This window comes from Pinus tabuliformis, chromosome J (genome assembly GCF_031772625.1).
Source record: "Pinus tabuliformis cultivar Carrire ecotype Pingquan chromosome J, CPIR1, whole genome shotgun sequence".
NCBI classification, from domain to species: Eukaryota; Viridiplantae; Streptophyta; class Pinopsida; order Pinales; family Pinaceae; genus Pinus; species Pinus tabuliformis.
Genome location: NC_142295.1, coordinates 1,112,196,591 through 1,112,216,296, shown reverse-complemented (window position 1 = coordinate 1,112,216,296; position 19,706 = coordinate 1,112,196,591). Strand labels below are relative to the sequence as shown.

Here is a 19,706-nt window from a genome sequence, read left to right as displayed (position 1 = left end):
CCCGAAGTTTTCCTGCCGAAGCAAACCAGGGTGCATGCCCCCTGGGTTTCAGTCATGTCCCCTGAATCACTCGTGCTCATCAGGCAGACGGACTGGAGATTGATGAGACATTCCTTGTGTGAAAATACCATTCAGGGATGGCATATGACTATTTGCTCTATGTGATCCGGGAAATGAAGGCTGGTCTACGAGCTTGACCACTCTTCCTTCGTGCGGCAAACACATTACTCTAAAGAGTGAGGAGACAATCACTCCCATGCAATAAATATAGTCTCGTCCAAGGAGTAGATTATAATCCAGGGGTCCTTGAACTCCCATTACATTCATTTGAACGGTTTTCCCCCTCAATGTTATGGGAACATTGGGAAGGATCCCTAACGGTCAACTGGTTCCTTTGTCAAAGCCTGTTAGATTTCTCATCTCAGGCAAAAGCGACGGCGAACCAAGCGATTTCTAAGCAGTCGAGGAAAGGATACTCACAGAAGCCCCTTCATCTATGATGGTACCGGCCATAACCATTCTATATACTTGAACAATGATTTAGAATGGTACACTAGCCGGTAAGCGGGGTCTGCCTAGTTGGTTCCAGTCGAAGGAGACAACCAGGTTGCTTGGAGGTGGGACCGAATAGACGGCTGGGTATGACTCTGATGAACTTCCTTCCTGCGGTAAAGGAATGGGTAAATTTCCCCCATGTTCATCGGAGTCTGTGCTTACGAAAAGAATTTGGACGGTGTCATCCTTGTTCTCTTCGGTGACTGTATCATCTGAAGATGGAACCTCTAAAGGCAAGACCGGGTCAACTGCCACCTTGACCTTTTGAATTTTGTCTGGTATGGGTTCAGATGGTTTGTCTTCAATGATAGACGCTTCGACCGACCACCTGAGCGAGTCAGCCGACTTTTCAACTAGTGATGGACTCGGCAATAGTTTTTTATATCTAGGAGGAAGTCGTAACGGTGAGATCGGATGATCGTCCAAAACTCTTTTAGCCTCATCTAAGAAGGGACAACGGTGGATGGCATGGTCGCCTTTGCACAGTTTACAAGGAAATCTATATTTTCCTTTTTGTCCTGGGGCTTCACTTTCACTAGTCGACGGTGTGTTTTCAACATGATCATCAGAGGTTGACGACACTGGGTTGTGCAAACGAGGAGGCCAGTCCCTTAAGATCCGAGGGATGCAAGGACAATCTCTATGATAGTGGTCTCCTTTGCAAATGACACATGGCGATTTAGGCCTGGTCGATGCAGTGTGTGGATTTTCGCTAGACGACGCTTGGTTGCCCCATTTTGCTTTTGGCTCCTTCTTCTTCTTCTCTTTCTTCTTCTTTTCCTTCTTCTTCTCAGGTACTTGATTTTTGGTTTTACCAACCCCATCAAGCGAAGAAGAAGGAGGAGAGGAAGAATTGGAGGAAGTAGAAGGTTGGTGGGTAACTCTGGATTCGTCTAGTTGCTAACTTGACTGTTCAGGAATTGCGGTGTTTTTAACAACAGAGGTTGAGAAGAGCCATACGGGCAAGCCGATTGTCAGTCCTAGAAGCGACAATGTGGCCATATGGGGTGCACCAACATCTCCCCAAGAGGAGAAGGGACTAGGATTTCCTCCAAGGGGAACTCCTTGATTGATGGACTCCATTTTCTTCAACCTAAGATCAACGTAGGAAAGGGTGATGATTATTCCATTTAAAATAAATTTTATACACTTTGACACAACTTGTTTTTTCAATTTTTAAGAGTCGAGAAAAAACAAAAGATAACTCTAGTCGCCTTCGATTTTTAATGAGCCTGAAGTGACAAGTGATTAGATGGACCTCTTCCGTTAAGGAGTCTGAAAAGGAATGAAAGAGACTGCTCTGGAAATCTAGGTAGAGGGATTACCAAACCAATCGCAAAACTGCAGAATACTTTTTACAGTACGGCAGTCAATCTTCCCGAATGCTGTGTTCAGTGCATTGCGATCGATAGGGCGGCAGACGGCTTCCTATGGATAAAGGATTAAGCCTATTGTGGTCTCCTAAAATATACTCGACGATACGTGGGAGCACAAGTCCGTACTGGCACTTATCGTCTCAAAGTGGAGGAATCACCCAACCATTAGTGAGAACAACAGTTACCAGGCTTTACGATGCCGAAATATGTCTCTAGCCTAGACTTCTAAATGTTGTGCGTTAGGTTCCAAAGCGTTGTTAGATTCATTGAATTTATTTTGTAGTTGATCTTGTTTATGAAGTTTGCCTTTCAGGTTCACTGCGAGATGTAGTATAATTCCTAAAATGCAATCTAAGATGATAAACAATCTTTTTATCTTCTTTGTGCAATGAAAATCCTAGCTACTAAGGAAAGAAAGACAGAATTATTTCACAAAGAGCAAAGAGCACACTCTAAATTCACTTTCCTAAATCAAACCAATCAGACTGTCTAAATGCAAATGCACATGCATGTATTTGTTTTCGACTTTCTTAGTATGTAAATGATAAAAACAAAGTTGATGCACAAATCTGAATTACTTTTCAAGCGACAGTTATCAACAAGTTTCTTTTCGAAATAAAAAATGGAGGCAATCACAACACCTTAGGATTTGGAAATGAATACTTGTTTTCGACACTAGAAAAATTACAAATTCAGACCAAAAACAATAGTAACAGGATAAACGGCTATCTATAGCAATCAAACTCTTTCCTATGATTGAAAACGACACTTGCGACACTTTTAAATCAAATGACGACAGTGCGATTATGTTACTTTTTGCAAAGGAGAACTGAAAATGACTCAACAAACACACAAAAACATTTACATTTATTTTGTACAAAGGAGGCAGAATAACAACAAGGAAAAGGGGTTTCAAATAGAGATATACTGATCACAGGCAACAAAATTCATGAATAGAACTGGAAAGAATGAATCCCAGAAACCAAAACTGCACAATGCCTAGTTTGATCAGCGCACCTGTAACACAAGGAATTTGAAATGCAATGCACCTACTACACTCGGTAAGTGCGCTGAATTTCAGATTCTCAGAACAGTACCTGCGCTGGTCCAGAGACAAGACTTTGCTTGGGTTCCGGGTCACAGTTTGCAGTTCAGTTTATGGGTTTTGGCCGAGCAAATGGTGATCAGTAACGCAACAGTCAGGGGTAGATCTAAGGAGGATCTAAGAGCTACCACAAGGGGCAATCAAAGAGTTCGTAAATTAGTTGTTTAATTTATAAACAAATCTCGAAGATTGATTGAAGAGGCATTTATCTACTTTGCATTTGCATAGCAAATGCAGTTCGAAAGCTACCTGGCTCGACTTCAGGCTCCGTCTGTAAGTTTATGAAATAGACAACAAGGAAGATAAACAAACAAACTAATTCGTCCCCAGCGGAGTCGCCATTTTGTTACAGGGAAAAGTGTCTACTCAGAACTGCTTATCCCACTAAGGTGTGATAGCTGCCTTAGAAACAAACAAAGTAAAGCTACTTTCATTTTTCCTTTATGAAGTATAGATAGAGAAGAACAAAGAAGACCAACCTCTGTCTTGCGCTAATCTCCTGGTTCGATTCCTCTCTTTCTTTATAGTCTTTCGCTACTTGTTCCCTTGCACGCCCAGCTTCACAGAGTACATGTAAGATCACAGTAGCATAGCACTATACAAGAACATGGATCTATAATCATAAACAATCTAGGATCAGATGTAAATTGACCATACAAATGCAGCAAACATAAATGACACAAGAGTATGGAGGAAAACTTGAATAGCTTTTATTGATAAACAAGAAAGAGCCAAGAGGAGTTACAACTAGTTGTTTTGACCCAGCATCATCCTCTCAGCAAGGAAGCCCCTCTTCACCTCATACAAAGCTTAGATCACCCAACAATCTGATGTTTTATCTCAAGAAACCAACAACAATTCCTTACAATATGAAAAATTCCAGCCTCTGGATCTCTTGGATGAGGGATCCATATATAGATATGTGTAAGGGAGATGAGTCAACTTGTGATTTGATTAGTGTCTTCCCTCTGATAGTTCTTGCTTCCACTTGGAGATTGATGATCTCTTACTCATCCTTGGTCGAATTCAGAGAGGCAAGTGTCACAGGAGAAGTTTCTGGAAGCTTCCATTGCCTCTCCACCTCGCGGAATGACACTGCCATTTGTCATTTCTCGCCCATCACACCCCATAGAAGGGATTTTTGAAATGTAACACACCCACACAGTGTGTTTAGGTGAGATGCAACGCACTTTGCCTATGGAGCAGCTGAAATGATCCCGTTTTGACCAATTCTGAGCAGTTTTTCATGGAGAACTTCTCGGAGAAGTTGTAATCAGTTGACCTTGTTCCTTTAGGGGTTAGAACAACACTTTTAGGGACTTAGGAGCCCTTGGTTTATGGACATTTCATGCTTGGGGTTGTAGTGCCCAAAAATGTCTATAACAGGCTTCTAATAGCAACTGGATTCTTGCGCCCTATGTTGTTGTGGCATCAATCCAATTCAATACAGGTCCCACCATTGCTTCTGTAGTTGATAACAACATTCCCGCATATTGTTCTTAGAAGGCAACTTAGAGCGAACAGGGCATTGATATTTTTCCATCCTTGCTCTGAAACAGAGGACGCAATCTTAACTTCACCCACAGATTCTTTGTCCTCCATATCCTCTTTAGTCTCTTCTTTGATAGTGAACAACAACCTTGGCCCTCCCAGCACCCCTTGCATATAGAGGCTATTGTTGCTACTAATAACAGTGGGACTAACTAGAAATAGAGTTGTTGAAATCTCTAGGTCTGATGCCTCCCGTATTGAGTGAGAACCCAATGAAACCACCAGTCCTTCACCAGTGCAGTTGAAACCTCCCTCCATGGATTTAGGGATGACATTAGTGATCCTCCTATTCTAATGACTCCAACACTTCTAGTAAAATAAGGGAGTAGTCTAACAAGGCGAAGGTAGGAAGCTGAGGAACTCTGGCATAGTGGGAGGTCGAGGAGTTCTGGCGCGGCCAGTTTTGCATCTGGTTTGAATTCTTGTCTGGTTTGGAAGTCAAGCTGACCACCCGATATTCATTTTTTCATTAACTCTCCACGTTAAGAATCTGGCAGAAATCGGGAAATTCTGTCACACCAGATCATATCACGAATTTAATGCGGAAAGGTGGCGGAGGGTGGTGGAGGGTGGTGGAATTGCTGACGGCCGGAGCTAGAAATTTTTCCAGGCGGCAACGGAAACTTGGTAATTCCTCCACCTTGTTAGACTACTCCTTAAGGGTAACTAGCCCTAGTCTACATCAATTATCAGTTGATCCAAGTGCTGGTCCAATAGATAGTTCATTGATTTAGCTCAAGTAGGAGCAAATTCTATTCTAGTGATTTTATTGGATGTCAGGACTGCTTTAACTACAAATTGATAGGTATGACATTGATTAGTACAACCCCACCATGTTGGTTGGTCTGATGAGTGGGGACGGATAAGAGGAACAAGCACCGTTGATTGGCAAGATTGAACCCTGATCTTTTAGTTGGGCCCGAAGTTGGGGTGCACAAATAATGAGGGATTGCGTCACTGGTTCAGTTATTGAGGAAGTTTCATTTCTTGGTTTGCATCACTAGTTCAATTATTGAGAATGTTTCATTTCTTGGTTTGCATTACTGTTTCCCAGCCCCATAAAAGTCTAAAAATGTGCTTACAATGTTATTGGTTTAGTGTTGCAGTGCGGGGTGTAGTTGCCCATGAAATAGTTGGTTAACCAGAGATGAGTTACTCTAATGGATTAGTGGGGATCGCATTTAGCTTATCATTCATGGTAACCATGGTTGGAATTTGGTTCTTTTTACCTGTCAATTTTTTTTCTTTATTATTATTTTTTTTTGGTCTTTAGGTTTCTCTTCAAAAGACTTTTTAAAATTTTGGCAATTAACCATTCGCCAATAAAAGTTTAATTAAAAAATTTCTTTTCAATAAAGTAGTTATGTTAAAAAATTTCACATATTTATCATAATAAAAAACATTACCATAACACACAAATGACTTGTTGAACCCTAAAGTGAGTTTTAATCACTTTTTTATGGGATCCACAACTACCAAACCATCCAGATTTCACTCCTGAGTTATTCTCCGAAACATAAGATATAAAAATTATTAGTAACTCTAGAAATCTATTCCACTCACACCGGGTCTGCTTTTATTACAATCAATCTACTCCTATTTCAATATTCTCAAATTTAGTTTTTATTAGACCATTTAAATGTTGTAATTTCAATGAAAAAAATGGATTCTTTTGAATTTCCATCTCAAGGACTCTGGAGTTGAGTGGAGGCTATCCTCTAGGCTCCTTGTCCTCTCCACATTCAGAATCACATGAAATCGAGTAAAACCAACACAATGTATTAAAATTATTTTAATATTTCATAAATTTTTCATCTATGTGTGTTGGTGAGTAACATATCCTAAGTAGAGGAAATCTTTAAGGGAAACACAGAAACAATATAGTAAAAACAAATACTACATAAGACATGCATAATCAACTCAGTTATAATCCACCCTATTTATTTTCCTTCTCATTAGTGAGAAACAACAAGACAATATATGACTAGTGCACATGTTTCACATGGAAAATTGTAATTTCCAGAGTCGTAGTAGGTAATTAGTCATAAATAAACAAATACCATTTTTAAGCATGTTCTCCTACTATTGGTGCATGACAATTGTCAAAATTTTAAAATATGTTTGATAGGCATCATATGTTAGATATGTTTACTTTATTGATGATGGTAAGCTTAGAGGAATTTTGAAGGCGTTTTCAATTGCAGGAATTTTGACTTTGTTTCCAAGTGAACAATTACCAAGGTGAACTTGTGTATCCTTGCATTGAGATAGATGAATAGAGGTTCCTAGTGCAGGATTCAGAATTGCAAATGCCACATAAAGTAGTAGAAAACTTTAAATATATGTTGAATTTGTAGAAATGAAAAAATAAATGAAAATTTGACCATTGATAATATCTCCCCTGTAAATTTCTTACTCTTCAAGTTAAAATGTTAAACTAATGGCAACTAACTCACTCCTTTGCAATGATTTAGAATTTCCTCACAAAGCTTTAGGCTTAATAACCCTCTAAACCAAAGTTTAATAACTCTCTAAAATTAACTTATTAGTGAGATCGGGTGAATTTTAACTAGATGATTGCTCCTACTACTGAAATTATAAATTACTATAAATGTTTATTAAAATTTGTTCGTTTTATCATTATAAAAAAGTTACGTTGGTTAATAATGATGAGAAATTTGTAGCACAAAGGCTTATTGAAAAAAACAAAGAATTAAAACCAACTTATAAAAATAATTTGCACCAGTTTGGGTAAGAGTTGCACCTGTTTGGGTAAGAAGAAAATGGTTTTGCAAAGCTCACAAAAGAGAGTTCCTTGAAATACTAAATTACTAATAACAAATAACAAACACACTTTTATATTAATAAACATATTCTTATTAGTAAGATACTTAAACATATTCTTAATGGTAAGATACTTTCGTGGCAACAACGCATTCTTAACTTAATAGTTGTTGAAGGCATAGGAAGCATGGACAGGGTGAAAATACACTCCACCCTATTGTATTGTAGTGCAATCTATGCCTATGAAGCCATAAGCGTAGTCCAATGCCACATGCAACATGTTTTTATTGACATTGTTCTTAGTCATGCACCAAGTGGTGCCTACTTGTGGCCGTCAAAGGAATAGTGTAGATGAATAGTTTCTCAAGAAAAAACTTGCTTACTTCCCCAAAAACTATTAAACTAACATAAAAATATTAGGAAAATATCAAATAAACCAAACAAAGAAACCCAACATAAAAATGTATATAAATCATGTAGATAATTTATGTAAATAGCTATAAAATAAGATAATCATATACCACCCCATTTTTGTCCAACGAGAAAACAAGGTGAAGAATATACACATATCTGAGGAGGATGACAAACCACAAAGTAGTAAAACGATGAGGCCATTGAAAGCAACCACCATTATGCTCTTTTCCATGCTCTAATGGCTACCTAGCACTCAACTCTTCTTTTACAACAAGGGGGCGTTTCCAATTTAATGCATTAAAATATATAAAACAGAAAAATGTGAGACACCCTTCCTTATAATAAAAATCTCAAGAGGTCTTTCAGAGGATTTATTTGCTATGTACAAGTCTTGGAGACTCTTTGGTAATAGAATACAACTCTAGGTTTGGCCACCATTTTTATTAGAGAATCGCACACATTCCTCATTAAAGAAAGACAATAAAAGTGATTCAACCTTTGGAGGTGAATCTAGAGACGTAGCCCATTGGGGGAGCTGAACTCTATTGTCATCCTAGTTTTGATGATGCTCTTTGTTTATGCTTGACTATGTTGTTTTATATGTGTTTTAAGTTACAATATTGTGATGAAATTTTCATTATTATGGAAAAAATTATAACTTAAATTAATAATCCCTTACAACCAAGTGAGAGTATATTATTGCAACTTTTATGTGCTCTAAAGTTTTTACATCAATAACTTAATTAATCCTTACATTCATGTAGTTACCTCCTAAATTCAACAAATATTATTTTCATGGAGTCAATAAATGGGTGGAGAGGGGGCTCTTCATTAGACATAATTTAGTCATTAAGAAGAAAATTTGAATTGAAGAAAATGAGCTTTAAAAGAGTGGATTTATTCAAGAGAAAATAAATATCCATTCATGCAAAGAGAAAAATTAAAATTTAAGAGGAACTTGAAAAGAGTGCACTTCTTTAAGAAAATAAGCATTCTCATGAAGGATACTTACATTGAACAAATAGGCTTCATCTTCATCAATTCAAATTTTACCATGAACGAATATCACATTGAATAATTTTCCTATTGGGTGGAAGAAGAACCAATTCCCATGTGTTTTTCTCAATAAGGGAATCATAATTCTATTTCATTTCTACCTCTCAAAAGGGGTTACCTTCATTCTTTACATATGTATGGGGTTTGATCCAAGAACCATATAAAAATGATTAAGAAATAGAAGATTTGTGGTAGTAAGAGCTTGTGGAAGGTCCAAAAACTATAATTTTGTGCTACATCGATTGGTAGGATCACTCACCAAATCAACAACTACATAAAATGTTTTTTATACCCATTGAGTGTTAGTTTTCAAAAATATGCATGGACATATGATAAAGATACAACCAATCTAATATCTTATGAAATAATTAGAAAAACAATAAATAGAAATGCAAGATAAAGAAGGGAGAGACATGGATTACATGGAAAAACCCTAATAAGGGGAAACATCCATGGAAGTAGTTCATTTATTCTCCAGATAAACTCCCAATGATACAAGGCTACACCTCGACACAAGTATTATAGATGATACATTTTCACCCTTGAACACTCAATAAAGTCTTGTTTACCTCTATTATATATTAAAGAGTGAAAGGAAAACAAATCTCGTGATACACTTCAGATAATTTTTTTTTACAATATGGTGATCTACAAAGGAAAAACATATATTTATTTTTATATATTTATATATTTATTTAATAAATAAATAAATAATTTATTATTATTTTATTTATATATTTATATATTTATTTTGTTATCTCACACCTAATATAACTAATTTTTATATTTATATATGTATTTATATTTATTTACCTCACTAATAATACCATTGATATAAATTAAATAAATAATTTACTTTTTTATTTAATAAATAAATAAATATATATATATATATATATATATTTTTTTATATGATTTTTATATATTTATATATTTAGTTAATAAATGAATAATTTATTATTATTTTATTTATATATTTATATATTTATTTGGTTATCTCACCCTAATATAACTAAATTTATATATATGAATTTATATTTATTTACCTTACTAATAATACCATTTATATCAATTAAATAAATAATTTATCTTTCCTATTATATTTATTAATTTATGTTTTTATATTTATTTATTTATTTAATAAATAAATAAATAGAATTTATTATTATTTTTATATATTTATATATTTATTCATTAAATAAATAATTTATTATTAATTTAGTTATATATTTAGTTTGTTATCTCACCCCTAATATAACTAAATTTATATATTTATATATGAATTTATATTCATTTACCTCACTAATAATACCATTTATATAAATTAAATAATTGATTTATTTTTGTTTTATATTTTGATTTAATAAATAAATAAATATAATTTATTATGATTTATATAGTTATATATTTAGTTAATAAATAAATAATTTATTATTGTTTTATTTATATATTTATTTGGTTATCTCACACCTAATATAACTAAAATTTATATAGATTTATATATATTTATTAAATTTGGATTTATTTATTAGTATATTATAATTTATCATTGATATATTTAGATATTTATTTATTTATTTCTTACCTAATATAACTAAATTTGACCTTGCTCCTTAAGTCAACCTTTGGCCAGGTAACCGTTGGGGTCTCTGCTCTAGCTATTTAAACAGGCGAAGCTGGATCTGTTCTTCAACTTGTCCTGACGATGAACCACACTGGTTGGTTCGAAACGCGTCGACAAAAGATTGATTATGTGATTTTGCCGAAGATTTTCTAAACAGGAAAAACATATTCAAAAGACCACTAGGAAATCATTAATACATTCAGGTGAAAATGTGAAGTTGGGTTACACTTTTGTGAGAAATGCCTCCGAAAAATTCCCAACCTCATTTTTTCAATCGAAAAAAAAATCGGCCGAATTCCCTATATTTATTCAGATGAACTTTTGGCTGTTTAGACTAATGCCCATCGTTAAACGAAATTTTTGCTGAATTTGAAAAATTCAGCAAAAAAATAGTTCTCCCAAATAAATAATTTGGCCGAAAATATTGTTCAGTCAAACTAGTTGTTCGTCCAAACTAGGTTTTTCAGCCGAATTATTTATTCGGCCGAAAAAATATTTATATATGTCGGGCCATACACTATTGCGAAGTTTTCTTCTTTGTTGATTTTTCTATTGTGTGAAAGTCGAGCTCTATTGTGTTGTGTTTTATGGTCTGTTGTCAAGATCTGTTGTGTTGTGTGGTCTGTTACTAAGCATTGTTGTGTGGGCTATTGTCAAGCGTTTTTGTGTGGTTCGTTGCTGAGTGCTGGAACCAACGAGGTGATTGACACATTTTGTTTTTTATGAATTTTTTAATTTAGCGAAATATTTTTTATGATATTTGCGTGATGTTTTTTGTTTTTTTTTGCAGTGTGAAAGATTTCTCGACCTACTTATCCACCCTCACCACTGGAAGATTTATCTCCTCTTCCACCCTCGTCATTGGAAGATTTCTCTCCTTGTCTACCCTTGTCACTGGAATCTCCTCGTTCGGACCAAGTAAGTCGTTGTCGCCAGTAAATTATTTTAGTAGAGAATAAGCTTCATGTATCCAGTAGGAAATGAAGCCAAGTAGTATAGGTTGTTGCTATGAATGTCATCATTGGCTCTGTTCATATCTCCTATTTTTATTTTCTTTTATATCAATTTTCTAATGGCAATGGAATCTTGTATTTTTCCTTTTCTTTTTAATGATAATGGACGTCCCATGTTCCTCCCATTTATACCACTGAAAAAATAAAAAATATCAAACAAACTTACCAATGTTCTCCAAAAGCACTGCGAACGTAATCAATCTCAAATTCTTATCCTCTGTGAACTATATGAACCCATCCTTTTTCCAACATCATAGGAATATCATTCATTGTTAAGATGGGCCTTATGATTATAACATCTCCACTTCTCATGACTCTGACCCAAAATACATTAATAGAGAATTCATGCAAGCAGATAACATTTGCATTCTCCGTATAACGGTAAGAAACATGCCTTGTTCTTTCGTCGTGTTGAAGATAAAGATGTAACATAATGTAATCTTAATCTAATCTAAGTGAGTAAGGAAACACATGGAGGCTTCACTCACTGAACCTCTAACATAGCACATGCGTTCGTGGTATACTAAAAAATACCCTTAATTTGACTACATATTGGAAAATATCTCTAAAAATCACATTATTTAACCCCCTAACAATATAAATCCAATACACATTCCCAATTTATAAAACCCCTATTTTCACTAAATACTGTATGTATCCATTTTTTATTCACATTTTTTATACCCTTTTATTTTTATATCCCTGATATAGTGACACGATACCTCTCTTATGACCCCACATGCATTCTACAATGCACCTTTCTTCTTTTCATTTACATTGTAAATGCATATTAGTTGCACATTTCTTCTTTTTATAGACATTGTAAATTCATATTAGTTCTCCCACAATGCAATTACTTAACCCACACTCAAGCACATCTCACTATGATTTGTGGCATTTAATGGTATAAGGCACACAAAATTCGTTTTGATACCAATTTGAGAGAAAAAATCCTTATTGGCCATGAAATTTTAACACCTATAGGAAAATTCCTTCACTAATCCACCATATCATAAATCAACTCAGGCAATTCTAGGATTGAGCATAGCAAGTTCTAGTCATTGGATAAGGTGGTAGTCAAGGAAAAGTCTTTAACGACATTAGATTTTCAAGAACTGAATTAACCTATCAACAACTAAAATTTACTACAGATACAATCACCTAGAGCTACAAAGGATCATAAGCAGGACTATAGAGAGATTACTCTCAATTGCATTCTAAACTTGTTTATTTTCTTCCCCAAGAGCTACAAAGGATAATGAGTAGAGTTAAAGAGAACTTAATCTCAATTGCATACTAAGCTTGTTTATTTGCTTTAGATCTAGGGGCATAAGAGCATTGGAAGTAGACTCCCACAATGCAAATTCATTTCCAAGTCTGGGTGATGCCCAATTTTGACCAAAAGAAAAGCCTCCAAAACCATCACATAATAGTCTCTATTAGATACTCTGACGAGAAGAAAGAGGTCTAGTGTCACTCTTATTCCTTTTTGAGTGAGAAGTTCCATAATATGATGGGCTATTTAGCTATGTGAGTACATACATAGCCAACCTGTAGCAAGACCAACGAAATACTTACAAGCCCTCAAGCTTGTGTACAAATTTGTCATTTCATCCATGAAGTTCTTGGTGCTAACACCCATTACATTATCGTTGTAATGGGATGCTCTCCCTTGTTGTAATGGGATTCTCTCCCTTAGCTTAAGGATACATACAGAATTATGCTTGCAAGTCTTGGATGAGGACACATCCAATCTTCCATGACCAACCTGCACTTCAACTCATGGCCCATCAACTATAGTTTTCTAGGCTGCATGTGTGTGTATTTTGTCAGAGAAAAAAACCTATATATACATGAGAGGTGAACATACATGTTGTCCCAAAAAGGATTGGACTTGGATTTTCATCCCAATTTGAATACATACATAAATACACACACATATATATACTACCAATCTTAATTAGGCATGATGATTTCATATTTTCAAGCTAACCCAAATATGGCCTATAGATGTCAATTTCAGATTTCCAAGGTCTATTTTACCGAAGATAATTCATAATAATAATTCCTCATCCAATCAAGTATAAACATTGAGTTGGCCCATAAGCATATAAATGGTCATATCTAAATTCTACACTCCAAGACTACAGAGTAGAACAAAACACTTCGAGATTCTAGTTAGAGAGGGTATGAGGATTCCATAAGGTAGACATCAAAGATTTCAATATTTCAGCCAATCCACATACATTTCCATAGCTCTTTTGCCTAGATCTATGCTTAACTCAAGAATGAAGTCTAAGGAAGATTGATAGAATTATTGGGTGAGCTTAAGGAGTAATGTAACACTCTCGCAATGCTCAAGAGTCAGGGTTGACCCCTAGACCAAAATTACAGGAACATGAGTGCATTGGTCAACATTTTAGATTTCATTTCCATATGTTCTATGAAGACTAATTATTTATCCTTCTTATAAAACTCAGGATTCCACCTATGAAGCTTGTCATAAAGGTTGGGTCTCTAAACTCAAAGTGGAATCATCAACAACATATCCCATAAACCAATACACTCAACCATGACACTAAAATCAATACTATAGAGTCATACCCAAGAGGTAGCATTCATTCAGTGAACAAATATCAAGCAATTACAACTAATGTTCCACCTAGTTTCCAAGATAGGGGGACGTGGGAATGGGGAGACACGCAAGGGGAACATGTGGGAGCACCCCCAAATTTTAGGAAAATTCAAGGGGATAGGGGGATGTCAGGATATGTGTGCGTGTTTCTGTTATAAACATGATTCAAACTTAAATTCAATAACAAAATATATTGATTCACACATCATAAATGATTCAATAGTAGATACTAAAGTCTAAATAGTAGACTAGTAAATTGAAATTACTCAAGCTCAGAAATAGTAAAAGGTGATGAGTCAAAGACTTGGTCTAAGATCATTAGTATCAAAAATCAAGACTCAAAAGTTAAAACTGAAAATGATCAATGGACAATGAACCAATGTTATCATAATTGGACCAGTCATCGAACCAGTTGACCCCAAAACTAATAATAGGAGAAAAACCAAAACAAAAGACAAGTGAACCAAAAATTACATAAATATTTATTTTTTTTCAAAAAAGAATGTAGATATTCATGTGCATCAATATTAATCTAAACTTTTATACACAAATATGAAAAGTTTCTCATATATATAACAAGTAAAATATGCATATAAACAAATTAACACTGACTGCAATCCATCTTTGAACTAGAAATGCATCAACAAATAGGTTGTAGATGACCTCTATAGTCCAAAAGAAACCATGCTACAACAAACACTTGCATATCATCATGCTAGAATAAATTGAATCTATGAAACAACTCCATAGACCTAGAGCCAAGTCAACTTGTTAAGCACTGGTCAGAAAAAGCTTTGTAAAAGCACTATAGAAAACCTATGACTATTGTGAAAAACCTAATACCACTGTTAAGACACATTACAAAGCCTGGTGTTACAATATTAATCTGCTATAGTTGAATAGTACATATCATACAATTTAGAATCTACCATGCCCTCCTAAATTGAATCCAGCTTCTTCTTATCAATGTGCACTCTGGTAGAAGCTAGATCCTTCTTCCTGTGAAATGTTGATGCACCAACTCCTATAGCTTCTATTGAAGAGACATTTATGCTTGGATCTTGAATATTATTCTCATATTTGTTTGGAATGGTAGAAGTGGGGTAGGAGAGGTCACGAGGGTATTTATTGGGTCATCATTTAAAGTAATAGACTCTGAAATTGCCACTTTACTCTTCAATTTGGGTTTCAAAGCATGAATGCTTGTATAGAGCCTGAAAAATAAACCCATATAAATATATTTTGTTTATAACATAAGCACACTATATCTCTTGTAACATAATCACATCGTACCCATAAATAAGATAAATTGATAAGTGGTTGAACACATACAAGAAGAATTTGTTACAGTCCAAGGGTTAGATTCCAATCCTTCTTCAGAGCATTGACACATATCTCTCTATTGCTTACAATATTAGGGTGGAAGATTTTTGTGATAAAATACCCTGCAGTCACACATCCAATACAAGTTAAAACAATGTAACATTTAGTATTCTTTACATCATAAACAATGTTTTGATATCAAGAAAAGTCAAAGAAACTAATAATTCACTCATGATATGATGGCAAGAATGAATTGCCTTGTGGAATTGAATATGGACAACCATGACTAGCCATTGACATTTTCCTCACTCAACTATACTTAAAAGGAAGCCTGAAAATAGTAACTCGGCTATTGCTAATAGCAAAAATTTTCATCTTATACCAAACGGTATATTACGTGACTCCATGAGGTATTATTGTGTGACAATATTACAACGGATTGTAAGAAAAATTACATGACTACTATAGGGATTAAATCTCTTTGGTGGAAGACACACCAATATACTTATAGATGGTAAGAAAGAAAATTTGTGTGATTCTGCTACACCTAGCAGGAATCTTAAGCATAGTAACTCGGCTATAATTGAAAAAAAATAAAAATCTCTCTATACCAAACAGTGTGATAATATATTTCATGACTCCATACCAAACAATGTGATAATATATTTCAGGACTCCGTTGAGCAATTATTGCAGGACTTAATTGTTCACAATTCAAATAAATTTTTGCCATAAATTGGAACGCCCAGTACAGTTTTGCTACTTGTTTCGCATTCCACATCACACATCCAATACAAGTTAAAAAATGTAGGGTACAAGAGAAATGTGAAGGGTTAGCATGAATACTCATCATGGATGGATATGACTGACACGTAAGGAAAGGAGATAAGTAGAAGAATATACGCCACTGAGAAAAAAAATCAATTTATATGTCGGAATAAAATATTAACAATTGCATTCTATAGTTCATGTCACATATAAGTGATGGTGGAAGCACAAAAACATCAGGTAAAAAGTATTGCAATAAGCACAAAAAATATCACGTGTTGAAAATCACCTAAAAAAGGAGGTCTAATATCTGACTCAAGGTGGGCATTACACTGTCTTCTCCAGTGCACTCTTCGACTAATGCTAAAACATCTGATTGCATTTCCTTTTTCACCAAAAAGATTTGATACACCACTTCCTCCATCTATTTTGAAATGATAAATGTGCATAATTATTTGTGGAGTCAATAGTGATAAACTCACCTCCAAGTAGATACTTATCTAAAGAACCCTGCCAAGAACATATGTCTATCAATACAAAGTTCAAACCAAAAATAAACCTTGCAAAATAAACCCATATAAATATATTTTGTTTATAACATAAGCATACCATACCTCTTGTAACATAATCACATCATACCCATAAATAAGCTAAATTGATAAGTGGCTGAACACATACAAGAAGAATGAATATTATTCTCATATTTGTTTGGCATGGTAGAAGTGGGGTAGGAGAGGTCACAAGGGTATTTCTTGGGCCTTCATTTAAAGCAATAGACTCTGAAATTTCCACTTTACTCTTCAATTTTGGATTCAAAGCGTGAATTCTTGTATAGAGCCTACAAAATAAACCCATATAAATATATTTTGTTTATAACATAAGCACACCATACCTCTTGTAACATAATCACATCATACCCATAAATAAGCTAAATTGATAAGTGGTTGAACACATACAAGTAGAATGTGTCACAGTCCAAGGGTTGGATTCCAATCCTTCTTCAGAGTATTGACACATATCTCTCCATTGCGTGCAATATTAGGGTGGAAGATTTTTGTGAAAAAATACCCTGCAGTCACACATCCAATACAAGTTAAAAAATGGAAGATTTAGTATTCTTTACATCATAAACAATGTTTTGATATCAAGAAAATTCAAAGAAACTAATAATTCACTCATTATATGATGGAAATAATGAATTGCCTTGTGGAATCAAATATGGAAAACCATGACTGGCCATTGAGATTTTCCTGACTCAGCTATACTTAACAGGAAGCTTGAACACAATAAATCAGCTATTTCTAATAACAAATTTTTCATCTTATACCAAACGGTATATTGCATGACTCCGTGAGGTATTATTGTGTGACAATATTACAATGGATTGTAAGAAAATTTACATGACTGCTATAGGGATTAAATCTCTCTGGTGGAAGACACACCAATATACTTATAGATGTTAAGCAAGAAAATTTGTGTGATTCTGCTACACCTAGTAGGAAGCTTGAGCATGGTAACTCAACTATACTTGAAACAAACAAAAAATTTCTCTCTATACCAAACAGTGTGATATTATATTTCATGACTCCATAACAAACAACGTGATAATATATTTTAGGACTCCATTGAGCAATTATTACATGACTTAGGTGTTCACAATTCAAATAAATTTTGGCCATAAATTGGAAAGCCCAGCACAATTTTTCCACTTGTCTTACATTCCACATCACACATCCAATACAAGTTAAAAAATGCAGGGTATAAGAGAAATGTACAAGGTTAGCAGGAATGCTCATCATGAATGGATATGAATGACATGCAAGAAAGGAGATAGGTAGAAGAATATACGCCAATGAGAAAAAAATTAGTTTATATGGCGGAATAAACTATTAACAATTGCATTCTATAGTTTTCTTGGGAGAAAGAGCCACAGGTTTGTGGTTCCATGCGTGGAGGATAAGAGGTCTGTCTAGGCAGTGTATCACTTAATTTTGGGTACAGATTTCCTGTTGAATTTAGCCGCTGTCAGAGGAATACATGTTGGCTATTTTTCTATGCTATTTGGTGAGGTTTATCTTTGTTATATGCTACAGTAATAGAGCTGCTATAGTAGCTTGCTGCTAAGACTATTTGGTGGGTATGAAGGCATGTATAAGTCCTCTCTAGGATGCATATGCCTAGGCTTGAGTGTAGACAAGTCAGAATTATTCCATGTAGTTTGGGACTGTTTCAAGATTCGTTGAGGAGGAGCTACCAAGCTCTAAATCAGTGCTTGGGTGTCTTCTATGGATAATCATAGTAATTGAGGGAGAGGAGAATGAGGACTGAAGCTGACAGCCTAACCAGTGACCAAGATTACCATCAACACTTGAAGCTAACTTTATTTGTGCCCTAACCAGTATTCATAATTGCAGTATAGAAATCTCCAGCATATAGGAGGATATACTTAAAGGTTGAAATCTTTTATGATCCCAGGATATGGGCCAAACCTCTGTAGATGCTTGATTGAAGTATTACAAGCCTCATTTTAGAGGACTGTATCATTCTTAAAAGAATAATTTCTCCTTAAGATTCTCAGATCCGTGGAACGTTTCAGATGACAGCTATGGTTTCACATCCATCTCATCCATTTTTGCTTCATTGCATATCATTGAGCATTTAAAGTCAAGTTTTTAAAAGGTATATTGAAGACAACCCAGTTTGAGCATGAATACTGGATATTTGCTGAGTGTTTGTTAACAATTCTGAGTATAAGGATCAACCTTGATTATCCTATGTGGCATACTTTTTGGGAAATTTTTTTAGACCAAGGAGAAATATTAGATAATCAATGATTGTATTGCTCTAACTTTTGCAGCAATTTGTTTGTGGATATATGTATATATATGTTATCGACATAATCCATCAGGTCTACGAAGTCATTATGGGAGATGTATTGATCACTTGATATCTCAAGGAAATATGCCCTTTATTCTTAATACCAACTCTAAGGTTATGAGTCACCTTGCTCTAAACTTTATTTAAGAATATTGATCTCTAATGATGATGTAATCCTAGCAATGTTTGATTGATGCTCTTCATGAAGGTATCTCGGCTCATTGAAATCAACAATTAACTTCCCCACAAGAATTCTAGGCTATGCTTAAAAGCCTAACCTATTAAGTTTTCTTGTTGGTAAGTAAGGCATCCATATTTTGTGCTAAGAGGTTCAAATTTGAAGATTGAAGTCGAAGCAAACATAAATGTAAGGAATTCTATTACATCTCATATTCAATTCCTTGACAACCTTATCCTATCTATAACCTTGATATCAAATTATAGTATCATTTTCTTCAAATTCAAATGCCTTATCATATTTTGAAATGTGGCTTTAGTTGTAAAGTATACTTGACCTTCTCTCTCATGAATTATTGAAATCATTCAAAGCTAAGAATGGAACATCTCCAAGAGCAAAGGTATCAGCTTGATGGAAAGTCATTTTAAAATCATATAAGTGACAACTT

At 34.7% G+C, this 19,706-nt stretch overlaps 1 pseudogene; it reads right to left on the bottom strand.

Moving 5' to 3' along the window:
- LOC149230958 (uncharacterized) overlaps window positions 1-19,706 on the bottom strand; it is an 81,996-nt pseudogene that overhangs the window by 3,728 nt on the left and 58,562 nt on the right.